General features: G+C 42.3%; 1 long non-coding RNA gene across 1 annotated transcript; it reads right to left on the bottom strand.

Annotated features, from left to right (window-relative positions):
- Positions 1–5204: 5204 nt before the first annotated feature.
- LOC132249829 (uncharacterized) lies at positions 5205–16693 on the bottom strand. The gene is made up of 3 exons (XR_009461335.1): positions 16417–16693; positions 15713–15847; positions 5205–5442 (listed from the first exon to the last, which is right to left on the bottom strand). It is a non-coding gene; the product is annotated as an uncharacterized LOC132249829 (long non-coding RNA).
- Positions 16694–20765: the final 4072 nt, after the last annotated feature.

The raw sequence follows: 20765 nt of genomic DNA, 5'->3' as shown, positions 1-20765 counted from the left end.
ATCCTATAATCTAAAACCTTAGTTTAGTCTAAAATCCTTAAGAATCAATCAAACTTTAAGTCTAATTATGATTAGTGCCATTGCCTTCCATAGTATTGCTCACATTCTTCAGCATTTTTGCTGAATCCAGGTCTAATTAAAAGATAAGAAAAAACAAGTGAGTTTGATAACTAACAATATGGAAGGAAGCAAGAATGTGTGGGCAACTGTAAATATCACGCAAGTAGAAGTTTGAGGCTCTTGTAAAAAGATATGTTGCAGTCCATCTGCCCAGGACATGCTAATCCTCTTGGATACTCACCTGCCACACCTTTGATGTTAAAGAAAATCCAAAACTACAGAGTAAATATTGGGAAGTAAACTATTGTTTCTCACTGCAACAGATCTGGCCATCTGGCCTCTTCATAGGGCGCCTCTATCCTCGCACCCTGCCCTTACCACAGCAGACATTCCAAGGTATGATGCCTTAATTACAGTCTGTGCTCAATGCACCAACGCAGCCTTATGAGTTCGTACAAATTGTATGATGCCTGTATCATGAACCGTTCTCAGAGCTTGGGCTTACACCCTTACAGCTATCCCTTTAAGTCCATCCTTAGACTTACTTGCCTTTGGGATCTCAGGTGAATGCCTTCTCTGAACACACTTGTAATTATTTTTCCCAGCCAGTGTTCAATTAAGCACTGAAATTTCAGTCCTGTTTTGTCTTAATTCACAGGGTAACTATTGGGAACCATAGCGAGTCTAACTCAGTCCCCTGGCTTAGCTCCATGTTCTGCCTCTGTGGCAGGGAAGAACCTTGCTTCCTCAGGACAGATATCCTTAGTCAGCCCTTCTCTTCTTTTTCCTTTTTAGGTTACAGACACAAAATGCCTCACTGGTCAGATTAGTGGCTAGCCTCCTGTTCAATGCTCTTATGCCAGATCTCACCTCAGGTAAGTCTCGCAGCTTTCTGATTCTCCTTTGCAAGACCCATTGACCCCCAGCTGGGGTCAGGAAGTTGCTGCACCTCCACACACCTGCAAAAGCTCCTGGTCCTGCCAGCCTCCCATCTCTGGGAAAGCAACCCACCCGACCCTGGGCTTTTCTACTTCTAGGTCAGCTTCTGGAGCCCATCTGGTCATCTCCGTCAGCCAGCTCTTCCCACCAGCCCCAGCGAGAATCAATAAAGCCATGTTTTCTCATCACTCACTTTATTGACTCCTTCCCTATGTAGGTAAAACGTTCTTGTTCCTGCTGTTCCTCTGTCTTCTGGCCAATTGTGGCAGGGCATGACTGCTGCCCTGTCACAACACAGTTATATAGCCTTGTAAAGGGAAAAGTATGATTAATTCAAATATAAAACTCCATAATAAACCATATCCGTTCTCCCAGCTCTTTTTAAACATTTCTTTTCTCTGTACCCCATCAAAATGTGGCACTGGGCTTGCTGCCTATTATTTTTTATATGACACCCAGGTAGAATAGTATGTACCTGGAAAACTGTAGACATATCTCCACGAGAGGTTTACAGTGGAGTAGACTAATTAGTTCCACCGTAAATGTCTTGGCATCTACATGTGCAGGGCTATTAGTTTGGAGTAAATTATTAAACTCTGCAGCAGGGTAGTACTTGTAAATACAAATACTATCCTGCTTCTGAGTTTGTTATTCCACAGCAGCACACATGTAGGTACTGACCCGTCTGGCTGGGACACAAGGGTGCTTCAGTTAGGGGGCTGTCTGCTTACTAGCTCCATACTGAAGCACCCTCATTTCCCAGTGAGCCCCTCTGCAGCACACTGAGCTGGGTCAGAGCAACCCTGGGCTGGCAGGCTGACCCCTGGGACCCTCTGCCATCTGGGGCTGCTCCAGACCAGTGCTGTGATCCCAGGTGCACATGTAAATGCAGTGCCTGGGAGCAATAAACTCCGGTGCAATAAGCACCGGAGTTTATTGCATTGCATTAATATGCATGAGTAGATGCAGCCTTAAAGGTAAAAATTTAAAGGGCCTCTAGGGTTAGGCAGTATCTGAATTATATTTATGTGCTAATATTGGAATTAGGCACCATAATTGCACATAAGATGGGGGTGTCCATCTTGGGGTTGGGGAGAAGGGTGGTTGGAGGAGGGCAAAAAATAGCCCAGTGCCAGGGAGAGGGTAGGAAAAGTGCAGTCCCAGGGATGGGGTTAGTGACTGAGCTTTCCCAGCCCTGGGCCTATGCTGGGACTATACAGAGGTTCAGTTAGATCCGTCTGGCTGGACACCAGCTAAGTTAGACTACCTCAGAGATCCACTTAATTTAGATCGAGATGGCCATTTATAGACTGATCTAACAGTCCTGAACTTCTGCACAGTTCACATGTATATCTACCTAACTAGTGGATAAATCCTTTTTCTGGATCTGGCCCTAAGTTTCTTTTTGGATCTAGCTCTTATTCCCTATCTTCAAGGCCCTCACTGACCCAGGGCTAGTATATCTAAAAGATTCCCTAGAGCTCTTTGATAACAACTATGGTTGACAACCCCATTGCACAGACACAGCACAATTTCTGCCATAAGGTAGTCTATTAATTTGTGCAGGAGATGGTGAATTCCCATAATTAGTCCAAAACTGAGAGAGAAAATCCCACAGCAACTGCAAAAACATGATTGTCTGGTTCAAGCACAAGACTTTTTCAACTTTTCCTTCTTTCACATACATGCAGTCTGTGCATTTTAACAAATCTCAGATTGAACAAAATACTGTATAGGCCACATGTCTTGGAGGGAAGATAAAAGAAAACAAACTAGGTATGATGGGACATTAGTTACAGAACTTAATGCACTAATGGAAGGTGCTGAGAGGCTAGTGATGAAGGCTGTATGCAAAACAATATAAAAACAAAATAAATATTTCCTACTTTTCCAGAAACTTCAAATAAAAAAAATCACAGAAAAGGGTGTTTGCATTGTTAATAAATATTTACATTACTGTATCTTGCTGCCTGCTGCCAATATGTGACTAGTCTCATTTATATTCAGTCTCTCATTTGCCTGCAGCCACAGCCTGCATGTTAATACAACACACCAAAGGAAAAAAAAAATGTCTTAGTTCATTTGCAATTGTTGCCACCCCATTTCACACCTGAATTTCTCATCCTCCAGGCAGATTTTATCTAAGTATAGTGTATTGCGTCAGGGCTCAGTATCTCCTCAAACCTCTCAAGGATACCATTTATTTTGCCTTCAATTTTTTTTTCTGTGCAGTCAGCTGAGGAGCATCATAAAGCATGAACTCTTGGATTTGGTTCTAAGTTCTATAAAGTCCATGCATGCTATAAAGCTTATTTTGCATGGTTATATAACACAGGTTTGAACTATTTCTGTCCCCAGTGGTTTTCTATTTTTGGTAAGTTTTAATTTATGTGACAAACAACAAACTCCCCATGGTTATTCTTTTTAAAATTGCCCATTGTATGGTCAAGTTCTGCCCTTCAGATGGGCCCTGAAGGTAAAGGTGAAGGAGGCTGAGGAGCATCTTGTTTGTTGATTAAAATAAGATGCAGCCACTAGGCTGCTCCACATGGTCAAGGCTAAGGGAGTTCAGAGCCTACTTATAAGCCGACTTCAGGTGCCAGGAAAATGTCCTGATAAAAGCTCCTAAAGACTTTAGGGTAAAGACTTCAGGTATCTAAAGATGTCTATCAAGGTTAGAAGTGAGTGGGTGGAAGTTAACGATCAACATTTTGGACTCTGGCACCTACACAGGCAGTTAGGCAACATGTAGCCACCTAGTACATTTGTAGAACTGGCCTCTGTTTAGGCACCTGTCACTAAGGTGCATAGACCCCTGGCTTAGAGCTTAAATTCTGATTTGATTCTTAAACTAGACTTTCCCCAGTTATCTTTCCTCTGAGCCCAATTTAGTAGACCTTCTCAGCACACCCCTAAGCCACACGGGTAGCAATAAGATTTTGTACCCAATGGTAACCTCCAGTATAATCAGCAGGGATCTGGGTTTTCCATTTGCTATGGAAAAATTCAGTAAACTGCTGGCAGAGGGGCTAGGGGGAGCAGGAGGAGGGTGGTCAGGCAGGGGGTGCCACATGCATGCACACACGCACACATGTGCATGGCCGCCAGTCAGCCTGGAGAGCAGCTCCTATGGGTAAGTGAGGGGGGGAATTGAGGCCCCCATAGTAAGGGCTGGAGGGAGGGAGAGAGTTGGCAGGGCTGGGTCTGGGGCAGCTGCCCAGCTCAGGCAATGCTTGGGGCCTGGGGCTGCAATGTGTGGCTGCAGGGCCCAGACAGGGAGTGGGATGGAGCCATGGGTGTTGTGGTGGGGAGGAGGAGCTGGATCCCCGCCACCGTGCACACACCTGGAAGGATATGTGGGTCATATACCCACTAGATTTGTGTGCAGAGCAGGCGTGGGTGAGGGCTACCCACTGCGGGCTCAGGCTGCTTTCCCCCAGGGGCCTCTGCAACTCAGCAAGTGGGACCTGGCGTGGCAGGACAGAGAGGTGCCAGGTGGAGAAACTCAATGTTGCCACTGCAAGCCAAGTGCTGCCATGGCAAAGTGTCCCTTTCCCACCCAGCAGCAGTGGGAGGCATAAGTCCATGTCACCACCCTGCTGCTGCCGGGTGATTAGGGATTTCCTCACCATGGCAGTGCTTTGATCATGGCAGTGGCAGCAAGCTTCCCCCCCTGTTCTGCCCTGCTGCGCCAGGTCTCATTTGCTGAGCTATACAGGGCCCAGGGGGAGGGCTGCAGGGCAGGGAGCCCAAGCCTGCAGAGGGCAACCTGCACCCAAACCCCCACCCCCTACAGGCTCCACTCCAGTCATGCCACCTGTGGGGGGTGGGGAGTTGGGCTCCATGGTCTGCTACGTTGCAGTAGCCACTGCCTCCCATGGGTGGCAGCTAGGGCTCTGGTGCTGCTGTGGGGGGAGTGAGCTGTGGACCCAGGTCTTTGGCCCTGTAGCTCTGGCAACTGGATGCCCGCTTTGGCAGGGCTGGAGGTAGAAGGCTGTGGGTGAGGAGTGAGGGGCACCAGAAAGGGTGGGGGAACTGTGGGTGAGGGGCACCAGCAGGAGTGGAGAGCTGTGGGTGGGGAGTGATGGATTTGGGGGTTTTTAATCAAATGATTTACATTTTGATCTGAGAATGTGTGATTTTTATACAGAGAAAACCAGGATCCCTGATAATCAGTCATTGGTCAGAAGTAGCACAACTACTAATTCAGGGAATTAGTCATCAGAGATCTATTTAATAGATTTAGTAGACATTAGGGCTGGAAGGGACCTCACAAGATCATTGGGTCCATCCCCCTGCCCAAGAGGCAGGAAGTCAGCTGGGGTCAAATCATCTCAGCAAGATAAGCATCCAAGATAAGCATCCAATCCTATTCGATGACTCAGGTCATTCTTCTGCTCTCTCTCAAATAAGTTTAGGCATGTTTCTTCACACCTGTGTTCCCTAAGAAGAAAACAAAGCAAATTATTTGTTTAAAATGCCAACATACAATGTACATGCAGTTTTCCTCCAAAATACAGAGAAATCATGTATTATAGACATAAATCACTGTTTAACTCCTTAATTCTGAAAATGTTTCATATACCAGGGTGATGGGCATGGCATAAGTACCTGAACAGAATAAAATGATAGGGTGGCTTCCAGTGTTTTGTTCAGTCCACTTTCAAAATGCCCAGATGAGGGTCTTTCCACCAGTTTTCTTGACAGCTAATTCCCCGACTAAATACATCTTACTGTCAAAAAGCACTTTCTGATATTGTGTCTTTTTTGCTTTTTCCTCTTTTATTTCTGTATGCTTGGTTATATCCTTCTATACTACTCTAAACAATGCTAAGCCTTTATTGCTGTTTATCTTTCAAATACTGTTTATTAGGGCTGAGCAAAATGGCACCATTCTGTTTTGCCTTGAGGTGCCGTTTTGATGGAACAGCATTTCGTACTGAATTTCATTTCAATTCAAAACAGCTGTTCCATTTTGCTTCGTTGAAACAGTGAGGCTGTTTCAACTCTGTTTTGACATTTCAACAGATTAGCTGGGGACGGGCAGGGGCTGGGTCGGGCAGGGGTGGGAAGTCAGTCTAGTTAGGCTGACTTCCCATCCTTGGTGCTGGATCAGGCCGGAGGGAGGGAGTCAGCCCAGCTGGAGTGACTCCCCATCCCTGGCCGGATCTAGCGCCAGGGACGGGAAGTCAGCCCAGCTGGACTGACTTCCATCCCCAGTGCTATGGTTGAAACGTTTCAACTTTCAAAACATTTCGACTAGCCTGGTTTTGTTTTGAGGCTGTTTCAAAGCCCTTTGTTTCATTTTGATTTTGCTGTTTCAACCTCAGAATGGGTCGAAACAGTGTTGAAATGAAATGGCTGGCAAAATTTCACACAGCCCTACTGTTTATTTTTGATGCTGAAAGACATTGATGCTGAAAGACAATTACTGTAGCCAAAAATTTCAAACTGATAAAAAGTAATACCTTTTTTGCACATCACAGAATTATGAAACTCTTTTTGAGGGTGTCAGCCAGTTTCTAACTAGGGATTCAGATGATGTTTTTCTTGGCTGAGGAGGCACAAAAATCTCATATCTTGCCTTCCTCTGAGGCATCTATAGGACATAGGATACTAGATTAGATGGATCTGAACTCTGACCCAGTCTGGCAGTTCCTGTGTTATGAAACAATTTTTTCTCATTTGCATGTAGGAACCCTTAGTTGGTTGTCTATACTTTTCATCCTGTTCCTTGAATCAACCAGCTGTAGAAACATTTTAGAAAGGCTGTATCCTGAACAAAATTCAACACTGTCAGCTATTACTTAGCATGGTTGATTCTCTGCTTATTTATCATTTTCTCTTGCACGAAGTATCATTTGAGTGTGCTCTTCCTCTGTTCTGCCCATTTATTAAATTAAATTAAATAACATACCACAAATTTAATGCAAAATCTTCCAGAAATAAAAGTGGCCGAATCCAAAGGTGTAAGTGTAGGAAGGGGACTTACAGATTCTTTTTGTACCTCTTGCACTAAGACTCTGTGTATGGCCTTGATCAAATAACTTAATCCAGAGGTAATCAACCCCTGCCCCCTAGGCCAAATCCATCCCATGGAGCCATGTTATACAGCCTGTGGGACTCTCCCCACCGGCTGTATAGGTCATGAAATTTGGCAGTGGAGGAGTGGTGGAAATCAATATTGCCACCCCTCTACCACTGCCGAATTCCCGATTGCCACACAGTTGGATTGGGCTTCGGCTGCCCCATGAGCAACTGGTACCTCCTGAGTCTTGGGGGGCACCAGAGGCAGATTGCCAACTTGGGGGGGGGTCCCCCAGTGGCCAATTGCCAACCCCAGAAATGCTGTTAGTAAAACTGGAAGTGCTGCTGGCGCATTTTTTGGTGCCCCCACTCCCCGGCCAGTGCCAATCTCAGTGGGGACACTGGCTGGTGCTTCTCTCGGTGCCCTCACTCCCTGGCCAGCACCAATCTCTGTGGGGGGGGGAGCACTGGCCAGCAGTGCCCCCAATCCCCAGCTGGCATTGGCTAATTTCAGGGGGAGCACTGGCCCCCCTGGGCCCCCTCTATGCATTGCCTATGGGCTGCCCCTTCCTCCCTTCCCAAAAGTGGCTTTTCTGGGCTGTTGCCATATGGCTGGATTGGGCCCAGGAAGCTCCCCTGCATGCAGCCAGATCAGGCCTGGCATGGGTACTCCCCCACAGCTGGATCAGGGCAGGGCTGGGCCATTGTTGCAGGCCAGATTGGGCCCAGGCCACCCTCCCATGCCTGCCCCTTCACCCGTGAGGATTAGGTAATGCTTGGGAAGTGCTACTTATTAATAAAAGCTACAGCAGTACCAGTGGTTTCTTTACTTTTTACATCATTGCTTTAATTGCCGCTACTCATCAATGTTCACATACTTCCTTTTCCTTTTCCTGTGATATCACCCTTTAAAGGCAACAGATTCAGAGCAAGTCTGACCAAAAGTTCAAGTTTCCTGTTTCTTCAATTAATTTTTCTTGATCTTTAAGCCTGTGTGTGTGCACTGTGCATTAGTTCATTCTCTCTACCTGTAGCTGCTGTCCAAGTGTTTATTTTAATGTATAAACCAGGAATACATCACATGCCTGAGCTAGTAGGATGAGATGAAGGAAATTTGATATAGAAGGAACAATTACAGGAAGCTGACACAGTCACTAAGATGTTTAGATGACTTAACTCAGAAGAAAGTGGTTTTGATGTGGTGCGGTGTTATACAGCACAGCTTGTGTATACAAGGAAACAGCTTGTAAGTAAAGATGAATTTAAAGAAAATTTAACACAAATTGAAACAGTAAAAGTGGTAAAGTTGTATAATTTTTAAAGTAGCCTTTCATTATTTCTAATAATGAAGTGGGCTCCCTGGCCCACTTTGGTGTTGCAAAATAGCTAAAAATCAGCCATTTCTGCCCAGATGGAGATAACCCTCAGAGAGGAGTCACCAGCAGGCACAGAACTGGCAAAACCCCATGCCATTATCTGCCTTCAATTCTCAAATTAAGGCATGTCTCACAAAATAGGCGGGTGGGAGAGAGGTGGCCAGAAGTCATGGAAGTCTGACACCTCCAGCCAGCCCATTAAGACATTCTGTCTGGACAATTCCCTTGTGGTTTAGTGGTAGACTCCTTGTCGGCCCCACAGAAGACCTGGGTTTAATTCCTGGATGTGCATACAACTACAACTGAATGTCTGGACTCAGTCTGGCCTGTGGATTCTGTCTCAATGTTCTAAAAGGGGGTGGAAGGTCTAGGAAGCCTCCACTCCTCCTTATTCCTGTCTAGGCACATGTGTTGTAGGGCTGAATGACCTCTCTCACATATTCCATGATTCAGATGGTTGCCTGCTTATACTTATCCCCAGGCCTACTCATAATGCCACACAAGTTTGAAGATCAGGGAGTCATAAACAGTAAAGATATTTAAGCCAGCTTTCCACTTGCTAAACTGGGCATATCAGTCTATCTGCAGCACCATTGAGCTTGGGGATGTCTATTTTACTTTTCTGAGAAGTACCTACTGAGCAATATGAACCTTTCTATGGTGAAGACTGGTCTTGGGGTTATGATACTGGACTTGCATGCAAGATATCTGTGGCTACCACAGCACCTTCTGTAATTTTGGTCATTTTCATGTCCTGGAAAATAGGGAGGAAGTTTTCCTTTTTCCACACCCTTTACCTTTCTTTCCTGTTTTGATTGTTGGGCAGAGATTTTCTCATTCTATCTGCCTATAAAGTGCCTGGTACAATGGGGTCTGGATTTTGGTGGGGGCATCTAAATGCTGTTGTTAACATTTAATAACATTAAACATCTTTATTAATTTTCTTTTCAAGCTATTGATCATTGGACTACATTACCTTTTCAAGCAAAAAAAATCACAAATATTTCCAATTAAATACATTTTGTTTGTTCAACCAGGTTATCTCAGTCATTAACTAAGGTTATATGGAAGACCATTTATTTAAAGGAGAAATCAAGTTAATACTATATTTTCTTACATATCACATGCCCCTCAATAAGATATGCACAGTGTTTTGGGAAGGCAGAATGTAGAAGAAGAAAAAAAATTCCAGTCATGGTTGAATTCTGACTGCCAGGGATCCTGATGGCTGTGGCTGTGGCTATGACAGGGTTAACATTGTAGCTCTGACCCTGAAGGGTAAACTCCACCCTCTCCCTCCATGAGGCTTGCAGAGTGAGAAGCATTACAGCCATTTTGTAGAAGTATCTCCCTGCCTCTATTCTTGCAAAGAAAATCGGCTTCCCAATTTAAGACATGCCCCCCAACTTCGGAGGGTTGACCTTTGGGGGAAAGGCATGTATAGTATGTAAGTAAATTTGATATATTTCTCTTTCCTTTTAACCCCCCTGTTTGCAGGCACACATTCTTTCAGTACAATGAGTTTATCAGGCCTTAGGAATAAATCTTATGCAGAGGAAGCATATTGAAAAAATTGGCAATAGAACAATGTCTTCAAGCACTAAATTCTGATTTTGTACCTTTATTTGAAATTATTATAGGTGGGGCTGGTAGCTCTATCTGTTATGAAAGCTGGCATTGCAATATCCTGCTTTTCCTTTGCCTTTAACCTTGTGAGATATTACTCAACTGTGTTGAAAATAAACAAGTTGGTGGTTTCCCTCAAGCTGAATATTTTAGGAAAAAAGTCAGCCAAAACAGTTTTGGCTAATTCTGAGGATGAGGTTAGTGACAAAAAAATATTGTTTTACCTATTGTAAGAATTCAAGAGACCTTTCCTTTGAAATGCTTTAGAACCCTTAGTTTACAGTAGGGGCTTGATACTTGGCAGCATTTATGTCAGGGATATGTCTTTTGTTGTCTCCAGGGGATTCACTCCAGGGGATTTTGCTAAATTATATGCTTTTGGAAAATCATAGTATGCATGTACTTAGTGTAAAATTATTTTATCTGCCAAAATATCCAGAAATATCATGCTTGTTACATCTGTTCCACACTATCACAGCTAGTAGCCATGCAGGATGGGCATTAGTCTTCCCAACAGTGTGATGAGCAACCTTCATCCTTTCACACCTTCTATATGTGATAGTACAGCATTTAACCCTTCCTTACAGAATGACTGAGGGTGTGGACAAGTGTTTGTTGCACCAGGTCTAGGTTTAGGTGGTTTACTTTAAGCTGCCTAAATCTAGACCAGGAGCAGCATGTACAGCAATTTGCTGGTGCCAGGAATAGTGCATGCAACCATTTGCTGTTGCCAGGAGTGGTACAGGGAATCCGATGTAAGTAACTTGGAATGGGGAGGAAAGGCAAGTTGGATCAGGGGTAGGTGGCAGATCCTCAGAGGAGAGTGGCTGGCAGATGTGAGGAGGGGTCAATGGGTCTGTGGGGGGTGTTGCCCAGTCACAAGGGACAGATCAAGGGGCTAAAAATAGCCCAGTCACAGTCGGGAGTGGTGTGGGGGGTAGGAATTACACAGCCTGGTGGCTGGGATGAGCAGCTGGGCTTTCCCAGCCCCAGGGTTGTGCTTTTAAATGTGTGCAAGCATTCAGCCTTTCCCTAGATCAGGCTGACCCTTTCTTAATCTAAGTTAGTGCACCTCCTAAGGTGTACGGACTTAGATCATGTGAGCCATTTTTTGGCCAAATTAAATATTCCGAATATCTGCATAATTGTTCATTTATATTGACCTAACCTTGGTTATGTCTATCTGAATGTGCAACAACCCAGTGCTAGGACTCAGAATTAATTTCCTCCTAATGGCTTTTCTCAGCTACTGCAGGATAAGGTAGGGCTTGATACCAGAAATCAGATCAGGTACCCAGTGGCCCATGTACTGTTAGAGAGCATCTTTAAACTTGTCTGATTTGAATATATGTAACAGGGAAACAAAAGCTTGACTGGGAAAATGAAAGGAATATATTGGTGAAAGAAATTTGGTGATACTGGGTTTGGAGGAGTAAGAAACTGTTACTGGGTACTGTATGGGAAGACTGAGATCAGTTGAGTAAAGAGACTGTGAAACCCTGGAACTAGGATGGGAGTAAGAAATGGAAAAGAAGATGGACTGGGATCAATGTAAGAAAGGGAAAAAAAAATGGACTGGGATCAATGTGGCTTTGTATGTGAGGGGGCAACTAAGACTGCAGAAGAAAATGAGTTGCAGGGGGGGCACAAGTCTGAATAAGGAGACTGAAGCTAGGAGTCAGAGAGATGAGAAGCAGGTCCAAGAAGGAGCAAGGACTTTGATGGAGAATTAAGACTGCCTGGGCAAGGAAATTAGGCCTAGAAGCTGGAGGGGGAGAGACTAGAAGTTGAATGAAGACTGAGAGTAGGCAGGTTAGGCAGAGACCCAAGGAACAGAGGTGGAGGTTAGGATTTGAAGTAGGGAAAAGGAAAGCACTGCAGCAGGTTGGAAAGTTCAGGGTAGAAAGGATCCAACATAGAAATAGGCAGAGGGTTCTGTGCTTGCTGAAGTACATTATACCTCAAAGTCTGGAATGAAACCAAAGATTTTCGTGTCGCACAATTTCCTTCTGCCACCAAATATCCATAAAACCCATTGTCAAAATGCCAGTCTCAGACCATTTTAGCGATACTCTTCATATAAGATTTGTATATCAGTTTAGATATCTTTTAAATACAGAAGAGATTGTGATACCATCTAGTCCAGGGACAGTATGTGTGTGTGTCTGTGTGGTGGTGGGGAGGCAGGGACAGTGTGTAGGGATGGGGGCAGGCACAGAGTGTGTGTGTGTATGTGTGTGTGTGTAGGCAGGCAGGAACAGTGTGTATGTGTGTGTGTGTAGGCAGGGGCAATGTGTATGTGTGTGCGTGAGTGCGTGCGTGTGTGTGTGTGTGTGTGTGTTCATAGACTGAGTCCCACACGCAGACCCCACCATGCACATGCACCCACACCCCCCTTGCACTGCCCTACAAACAGACCCCCAACATCTCCTCATACACCCCAGGCACTCAGCTGCCCCCCACAAATCCCATACCCACCCACACCCCACATATCCACACACACACACACACACACACACACGCTCTCTCACCCCACATACCCACACACCCACAACTCCCCATAAACCTATACGCATCCCCCATAATACACAAAAGTAAGACTTCATTTTAAGATGTTGTGCAATCACCTCTATGTACACTACACAAACACAAGTAAATCAGGACACAAATATTTTTTTAAACCAAATTAATGAATGCTGTACATGTTCACTTTTTAGAATATAATTTGGTATTTTTCTGGTTTTGAGATGGCAAAACCTCTTGCTTAAAGAAGTACTTCCGGGGGCAAGAGGAGGGAATTCTGCTGGCAAAGGTCAGGGGTTAGGAGGCGGGACTTCCAGTCACAAGATGGCAACAGGGGGCGGGGCATCTGTCAAGGGGCGGGGCTACCAATGCAGCCCTTGACAGCTTGCCAAAACTCAGTAAGCAGCCCTCCATCCAAAATAATTGCCACCCCTCTTCCAGTCTGACTTCCTACATAAAACAGGCCAGAGAACCCTGTATACTTACGCCTAAAGTGAGTGAAAAAAACTGTTTGACTAGAACATATCTTCTTAGGAAGGTATCTGTTCTTGTTCCGAAGACTCCAAAGGAGAGAACATGACACCATACAATGAATGAGCTTAAATATTTTTGTAATATCCTAAATTGTTATGCCTACTTGACTAATTCCAGGAAATACATTATTCACCCAATTGTTCCATTGAAGCACTGGCGTATACGGGTGGCAATGATAACGCTTATATATTCTGGGTGGCGTGCATGGTCCTTTATGACTGGACATTGCACTCTTCAGTGTGATGGCATAAGAAACTAATGGTGCTCTGTTTCCTGTACTCAGAAAGTATAGGAAAGTACAGAAAGCAACAGAAAAGATCAAAAGGCCTTGAACTCAGGAGAGGCATTTTATACAAAACATCATGCAATGTGTATTTTTCAATAAACCATGTATTTTACGGGAATAATATAGACCTCATGTACTTTTCTTATCAGAAGAATCTAGGGCCTTTATGCACTTGGGTGTCACAATACTGAGCATTGAATTATCTATTTTTAGTTTCCAAATTGCCAATTGAATTCCATAACCTTGTGTTAGACACAGAGGGCCAAATTCTATTCTATCTATTAGGCATCTACATAGATGTAAGTACCTAAATGTAACTTTATTTTACCCTGGAAAAAGAAGAGGAGATTATGCTTTTCCTTTATTCATTACCTCACTGGGTAAAGCGCCCATTACCTTACTGGTTAAAGGGTGTGAGAGATCTAGGTTCTACTTCTTCTCTTTTTGATGTAATATGAACTTACATCTCCCTAGACATGGCCCTAACCACAAGGTTACAGGACATTTTGCAGCATAGGCAGGCTTATCCACCCTGTTGATGTTATTCTGCTTTCCATGAAAAAATGAAATATTCAGTGAACCAGAGAGATAAAGCAAGCAAATGGTTGCTTATAATCTAGTAGTTAGTGTTTATGTAGACAACGTAAACTATTTGAACTGTCGCTTGACCAAAGGCCAGACCATGAGTCTCTTCCTTCCTGAGGTAGTGCCCTAACCACTAGATTCTAGTTTCTTGGGAAACTAATGAGCATTTTATTATTACATGAAGGACTGACCGTAACCATATGGATTCAGGGCTGTGGATGCCGTATGAAAAAAAGTAGTTTTCTCTGAGGCCTGAGTAAGATATTTAAATCTCTGAAATGGGCAGGACTTAATACACATGTAACCCAAAGCATTGCCTATTAGTGTCCTTGGGCAGATTCCCATTCAGCTCTTATACAGATGCACTCAGTCCCTGGCTGTTAACTCTCCCCATGAATCATGCTAGCCTCCACACCTAACTTAGATTCTGTGAATTCCAGTGGGAACAGTTAGGTACTGAAATGCTCAGCCTTGCAATGTTTATGCCTCCTTGGTGGGATATTGGCAGGACCATGCAGTTTTAATATTTCCTGAGTTAGGAGGCAGCTAAGCAAAGGTTTTGTAGAGCTAAACTTACATAGCAGTGTAGAAGATCTAGCCCATCATTTCATTCTGCAGTCCAATTTTAACATGCACTGCATGCTGTACAATTTCTGAACAATGCCTTATTTTTCCCAAGGCATTGGTATTTTCTCAAATTGTATGAGTCTTGCCTAATAGGGAGGATACCTGGGATTCTGGCCTAACTTACTCCTATGTGCTGCACTTCCAGCCAATAAAAAGGGAAACTGAACTGGCATGTACTAGGAGAATTTGGTTACTATCTGAGAAACAAGAAACAAGTAATTGATTATTTGTCAAAACATGGAAACCACTGGCATTGCCAAAGTGTCTGATCAGCATAATCATCAATTAAACTGCCAAGAGTAAACAAGCATTTTTTTCCTGAATTTTAATGAATTAGTGAGGCTCTTTTTGCTGTATTGCAAATATGTTGTACCAGTATCTTGGTGCACAGAAAAGGTGCTGTTTGTCAACACTTTTTATGTTTTAATGCTACTAATATATTTCATTTTCTGTAAGAGCAGAATGATACCTCTACAGAAGAAGTCTAAACATTCTTAGCCGGAACAAATTATATGTCTATCCTTCCTTCTGCATACTGGAATAGGAGCTTGCTTGTTAAGCAGTCCCCTGGCCAGAAATTATGACAATAAACATTGTTTTCTTCTTGAAAAAAATATAAGAGTTTGTCTGGTCTAGCCAGTGCCAGGCAAATCATGTGACATACAGTGGCATGCTTGTTAAAGCTAGTTAGAATTATTGTCAAAGATGCAAGCAGATTGGGAGCCTCCATGCAGAAGGCAAGATGGCTGTAGTTTTTGTTTGAGAACCCTTGCTATAGGATTTTGAAGTTTCATCTGACAGAGGGTAATCCCTGAAGATGACAGATTATCCCTATTATGGCAAAACTCTAGTAATATGGTAATTAAATTCCTTGTCCACATATTGTTGGTGTGATCATGGGCCCATACCTATAGGGGCCTTACTAAATGGTAACTTAAGCAGTGGATCATGCTGAATAGAGTTCTCGCAGGCTTTGCCCCATTGGTTCTTTTCATTGGAAGTGTACCAAAACCAGAATCTGAATTCTTAAACTCATTCTAGAACAGTTTTTCTGGCTTGTTTCTCAGTATATGCTACAGGTCTTCTTTCTTCAGGGGAGATATCTATAGGTATAGGAAAAATGACTCACCAGTTCCAAATGTTGCTTCTATTGCCGGAAGGCCTGTACAAACATACTGTGCTCCAAAGAGGGTGAGAAATGAACTCATTCTCGTAGGGAGGGCACTTCCTTTACAATATCTTGTTGTCAGAAGCTCATATGTGGCTGTAAAACAAAATCCTTGCAGGTTGAACATTCGATCTCAGCAAGAAGGCAAAATTTCTCATCAGTTATGCACTGCAGTTTGCTTTCGTATTCCTTGACAAGCAAATGAAAGAAATCACATTTTTAAAGTTTCCTACCTTTTAAGTTTGTATATGTCAAAACCAGTTTCATCTTCATCACTGGTTTTGATAAAAATAACCAATTTGAACATTTTTGTATAATTATGGCAGGCATCATTATTTTTAATTACAGCTGGCACAGTTATAACTTGTAATAGCTTTTCATCCACATCTGTATCACAAGTATTTGTCATTTAACATTAAAACATAACTGGGAGAATTATGCTCCTCCTGTAATTCTATATCTATTGCAAATTGAAAATGCGAAGCCAAGGGTCAGCAGTAAAAAAGTGCTTAAGTTACATACATAATGGAATGACTTGGTGCTTGTCATGACCTTTCCGAGTTGAATGCTGGTCTTGGTTAAGCAGCCTTTCTGAGACTTATATAAGATCTCCATTCAATTTCCTGATCTGTCATATACATACTGTGTGACCAAGTGTGAATCACCTGGGCCTTCACTGAAAGGAAACGGGAGTCCTTCCACTGGACCTCTATTTTTGGTCTCTGCCTCAGTTCCCCATCTGTAGAGTAGAACAAATGCTATGTTCCTTGTCTGTCTTGAGTACTTGCTTTGTCCATGTTCCTGCAAAAAAAGGAGCACACAATAAACTTCACCCTTGTAATTTGTCGTACTGACTTAAAAAATCCATAGGCTAGAGCTTGTCGAGGGAGGATTTAGCACAGGCTCCATATAGGTTCTGGCTAAATGGAGTCCAGACACTAAATTTGGATTTGAATCAGTGTTTAAATTCCAGCTAGCTTCCCATCCTAACCCTGAGGTGTGCAGATGTGGCATTATGGTTGAGATCCATCTCAGTTATAAGAATACAAAAATAAATTGCTCTCTTGATAATTATTCTTTAAAGCTAATGTCCTATTTTCATTCTAGTGTCTAGATATCAAACCATTCCTGTTGTCAGTTATATTACCGAAGGATAAGAGCTAGTCTTTTGATGACCTTAACTTTGGTTGGAAACATCAACCCATGACATTTCCCTTGGGTTATTATTGCCCCGTGCTAAGAAAACAATCTGAATGGAAAAGCCATTTGTTAAAATGTTTTTGGCTTAACCCAATGTGCATAAACAGTAGACAAGCAGCCTTTCCACCCGACAACCTGCCATGGATCTGAGATCAGTTACATTTCTCTTGCTCTTGGATTCCAGAGTTGAACTTTGCATGACCTGATCCTTCTGCAGAGGAAAGTGCCCTTCTCAATGAAACTAACTCCCTTTGACAGGTCAGGCTTATTGATTTAGTTTAACATTTAGTTCTTGTTTCATTTTTTTTTCCTGGAAGCCTGGTAATTGGGTTGCACAGCACTGGTGGCAATTACTTTCATTGCCAGACAATTGTTTGCTGAATTTTTTATGTATTTTTTTTACAGCAGATTGTTTTAATGTAGTTTTAAAGCCAGTTAATTCATTAAAAATATCTCAAGCACACATGAGCTTTAAAGATTTTAATTTCATCATCAAAAAGAAAAAAAAAATGTGAGCGTCAAATCTTTATGCTGAGACATGTGGAAGGAACACACATGCACTTTAACCACAAGTCATTTTTTTTAAATACCTATACTCAACGATATAGTCAAAGTGTGTCTGGGAAGGAGAAAAGAAGACAGAGCCAAAGAAATAACACATTGGGTTGTAATGGGAGCTACTCCTCTAAACTGTCAAGTTAAAATGACAGAATTATGACCACCGTTGTTCTTCCTCCTACGGCTAATAGCCTTAGGTACTTGCCCTCTGAACTGGGAAGAAGGAACCAGGCTAACCTTAATGATTAGAAAAGAGAATTTTGAAAGCTGTTTCTCTCCTGCATAAATCCTTCCACTGGCTTCCATCCAGTATCACAACAGATTAAAGTTCCTTGTCTTCATCTGCAAAACTGTATACAGTTCTGCTCCTCTCCACATATCCTTCTTCATATCACACTTCATGTCGCCCTCTGCCCCCTATGTTCCATCACTTTTTTCAGCCTTGAAACTTTTTTCATCCCTCCCATAGTCACTTCTATGCTTTCTTTCATACAACTCTGTAGAATAACCTCCCTGACCTTGTTTGTAAAGCTCTTACCCTGTCCACATTAAATCTCTCTTGAAGGTCATTTCTCTGCATGAAGTAGATGAATTAATTTCTCTTTGACTGTCCTGAGGTTATCCTTCTCCTCTTATATATCTGTCAGACTTTGAGTTCCTTCAGAGCATGGAAGATTTCCCTGAATATTTGAAAAATGCCAAGGTGCAGTACCTATCTCATGCTAAGATATACCCATCTTATCAGTAATTTTTTTCCAACTTAATGTAAGTAACAGGTAAATTATCCTATTGAAAGGCAGAGGGAAATCATACAAAAGGCTCCACTGTGTTAAAAGAACAATCTAAAGTTGCATTGTCAAGTTCTCAAAAAAGGTAGGAAATGCTAGTATTCAAGTTGCCTAGACATCATTATATTACTCCCTTTATATATATATAATAGTCTTTAGTTATATTACATTATGACATTTTTTTTCTACAGGGCTCCTGCAGCTGCACATTATTCTTCCCTTAATACTGCTGTTTCTTTGGTGTCTGAGGACAGATTTTGGGGAGGATTTTTGCCTTCTGAGCCTGCTAAACTAAGATGTGGTCTCTTAAAAGCAAATATTCTAATAACCATAATCTGTGCACTTTCAATATTCAGGGTCAAATTCTTCTCTCTATTACAAACATGTGACTCCTGGGTAGACATTTACCACTACTGTATGTTGAATGCAGTTTAGCTCATCTGTTTGTGAGTCTCTGATTGTGTTTTTGAAATTTTTATGTTAGGCTTTTACATCAGCTCTCTGTATCCATGGCAATGATATTTGGAGTTTGGCAGCTGCTGAAATAGTTGTTATCAGTACACAGAAAGTCATATGACAGCATGGAATAAGATGATGGAAGAAAATGCTTTCCCTATCCTCTTTACCCTCGTGTTTCTATTCCAGAAGCTATTTGAATGAGAGGCCTCATACAGTAGTGTGCAGGTATTATAAAACACGTGGCCCAGCGGAGAATGTGTGGGTGCCTTTATGTTCAGCAACTCTCATTTTTTGAAATCAATTCAACCAACTTTAGTCCTTTCATGGTCTGCTCTTCAACATAATATCTTTTGCAGACTTTCTCCAGACAAACACACACTTATAACAATCTCTCCACTTTACAACTTACCTTGAGCACCAAATTTCTTTCACAGGTCAAAAAATGATGATAACACCAAATAAAAAAAAAAAAAGTAAAGAAGATTGTTAGTTATCCCAAATGAAAATACCTTATTCTCTTTGTTTAATACGTTTGGAACCTCTCTCTCCTACTAATGCACAGCTTCTCTTTTGAGATCAGGAACCCCATTCTAGAGTTCTACCACTATACTAATTCTCTCCCCAAAATGTTTTTAATATCGTAAAACATTAGATTCTTTTTTCAGAACGTTTTAATTAGATTCTGCAACGAGGATCTAAATATACCTTGGAATTTATATTAGACAAATATGTATCTAATTAATTTGAATTTTTATCCTAATTTATGCTAATGTAAAACCAAGGTTACTCCACTCACGTTATTGGAGTTTCTGAGAGAATGTCAGCTCCTATAGACAGTAAAGATTCTCTGTAATCCACCGTGGGACCAAACCATTTCCCATGAGCCATCATTGTTCATGCAAGTTGTTCTAAGCCAATGGGATTCTTTGTCAATAAGGACTACTAGCATAGTGGTCCAGAATGAGGTCCTCATACTGGAACTCTATCATTTAGAAACCAAAAGTTAAAATGAAAATCACCTTCATTCATAGGTTTGGGGCCATTAATGACATCTGTGTGTGAAACACTACCATTTTCTAAAAGTTGTATAATATAATCTATACCAGAATCAGGAAACTGAGTCCTTGTCTTCATGAAAAACTATACCAGTTCTTCCACTACTGGTATAACCCTTGCCTCAATCCAGCAGTCATTCTAATGCAGGTATAAAATGACTTTCTGTGGTTTAGCAAAAATTTCGTTCCAAACAAGATAAACAAAACTGAAGAAGCCTCTCATATTGAAGCTCCTATATTGGAGTCTAATGAGCGTGGGAGGGGAAGGAGCTGGGGGTTGTTACACTGAAATAATTCTATATGTAGTTCTGCATGTTGAACAGCAACATAGGGAGGCAGGCAGGCATCTGGGGCACAGGGATAGCAGTGATTTAGTTGCCACTGCAATCATGACTGTAATTGTGCGGCTGCTGGCTACACAGTCTTGCACCCCCACCCCCAGCTTAATTTCTTTTCTTGCTGCTCCATCCCAAGTTCGCTCCTGCAGTAGTTGCCCAGTTTGCACCACATGATGTTGAAATCTGCATCTTAGCTTGTATGTCTTTTTCAATGCAGGCAACGTAAAAAATGATCACAGCCTGATAACTGATACCTAACGTATTCATACTCTCCACATTGCAGCTTTCACTGATGGTCTAAAAATAATGAACATCAACGCATAAATTCATATTTGTTATCTAGAAAGGGATTAAAATCACCCAAACAAGAGATAGTTACCATACATGACGTTTCCTTTGCTCCAATTCTGCCTCAGGGCATGAGCACAGCAGCTGAGCATACTTCTATTTGAAGAGGCATTCATTTCTATAGGAAGGAATTTTAATTCTTTTGTGGTAAAGTTGTGCATTCAGCCTTGAGATGAAGCAGAAGAGTTCAATGTCTTTTGAAAGTAGGATTCTTCAACTAAATAGAATCTTATCAAGGCAACCACAACAGGAGTTGCAAGGCAACATT

Source organism: Alligator mississippiensis, chromosome 4 (assembly GCF_030867095.1).
Source record: "Alligator mississippiensis isolate rAllMis1 chromosome 4, rAllMis1, whole genome shotgun sequence".
Classification (NCBI taxonomy): domain Eukaryota; kingdom Metazoa; phylum Chordata; order Crocodylia; family Alligatoridae; genus Alligator; species Alligator mississippiensis.
Note: the sequence above shows the minus strand (reverse complement) of the source record. Positions and strands in the feature narration are given on the sequence as shown.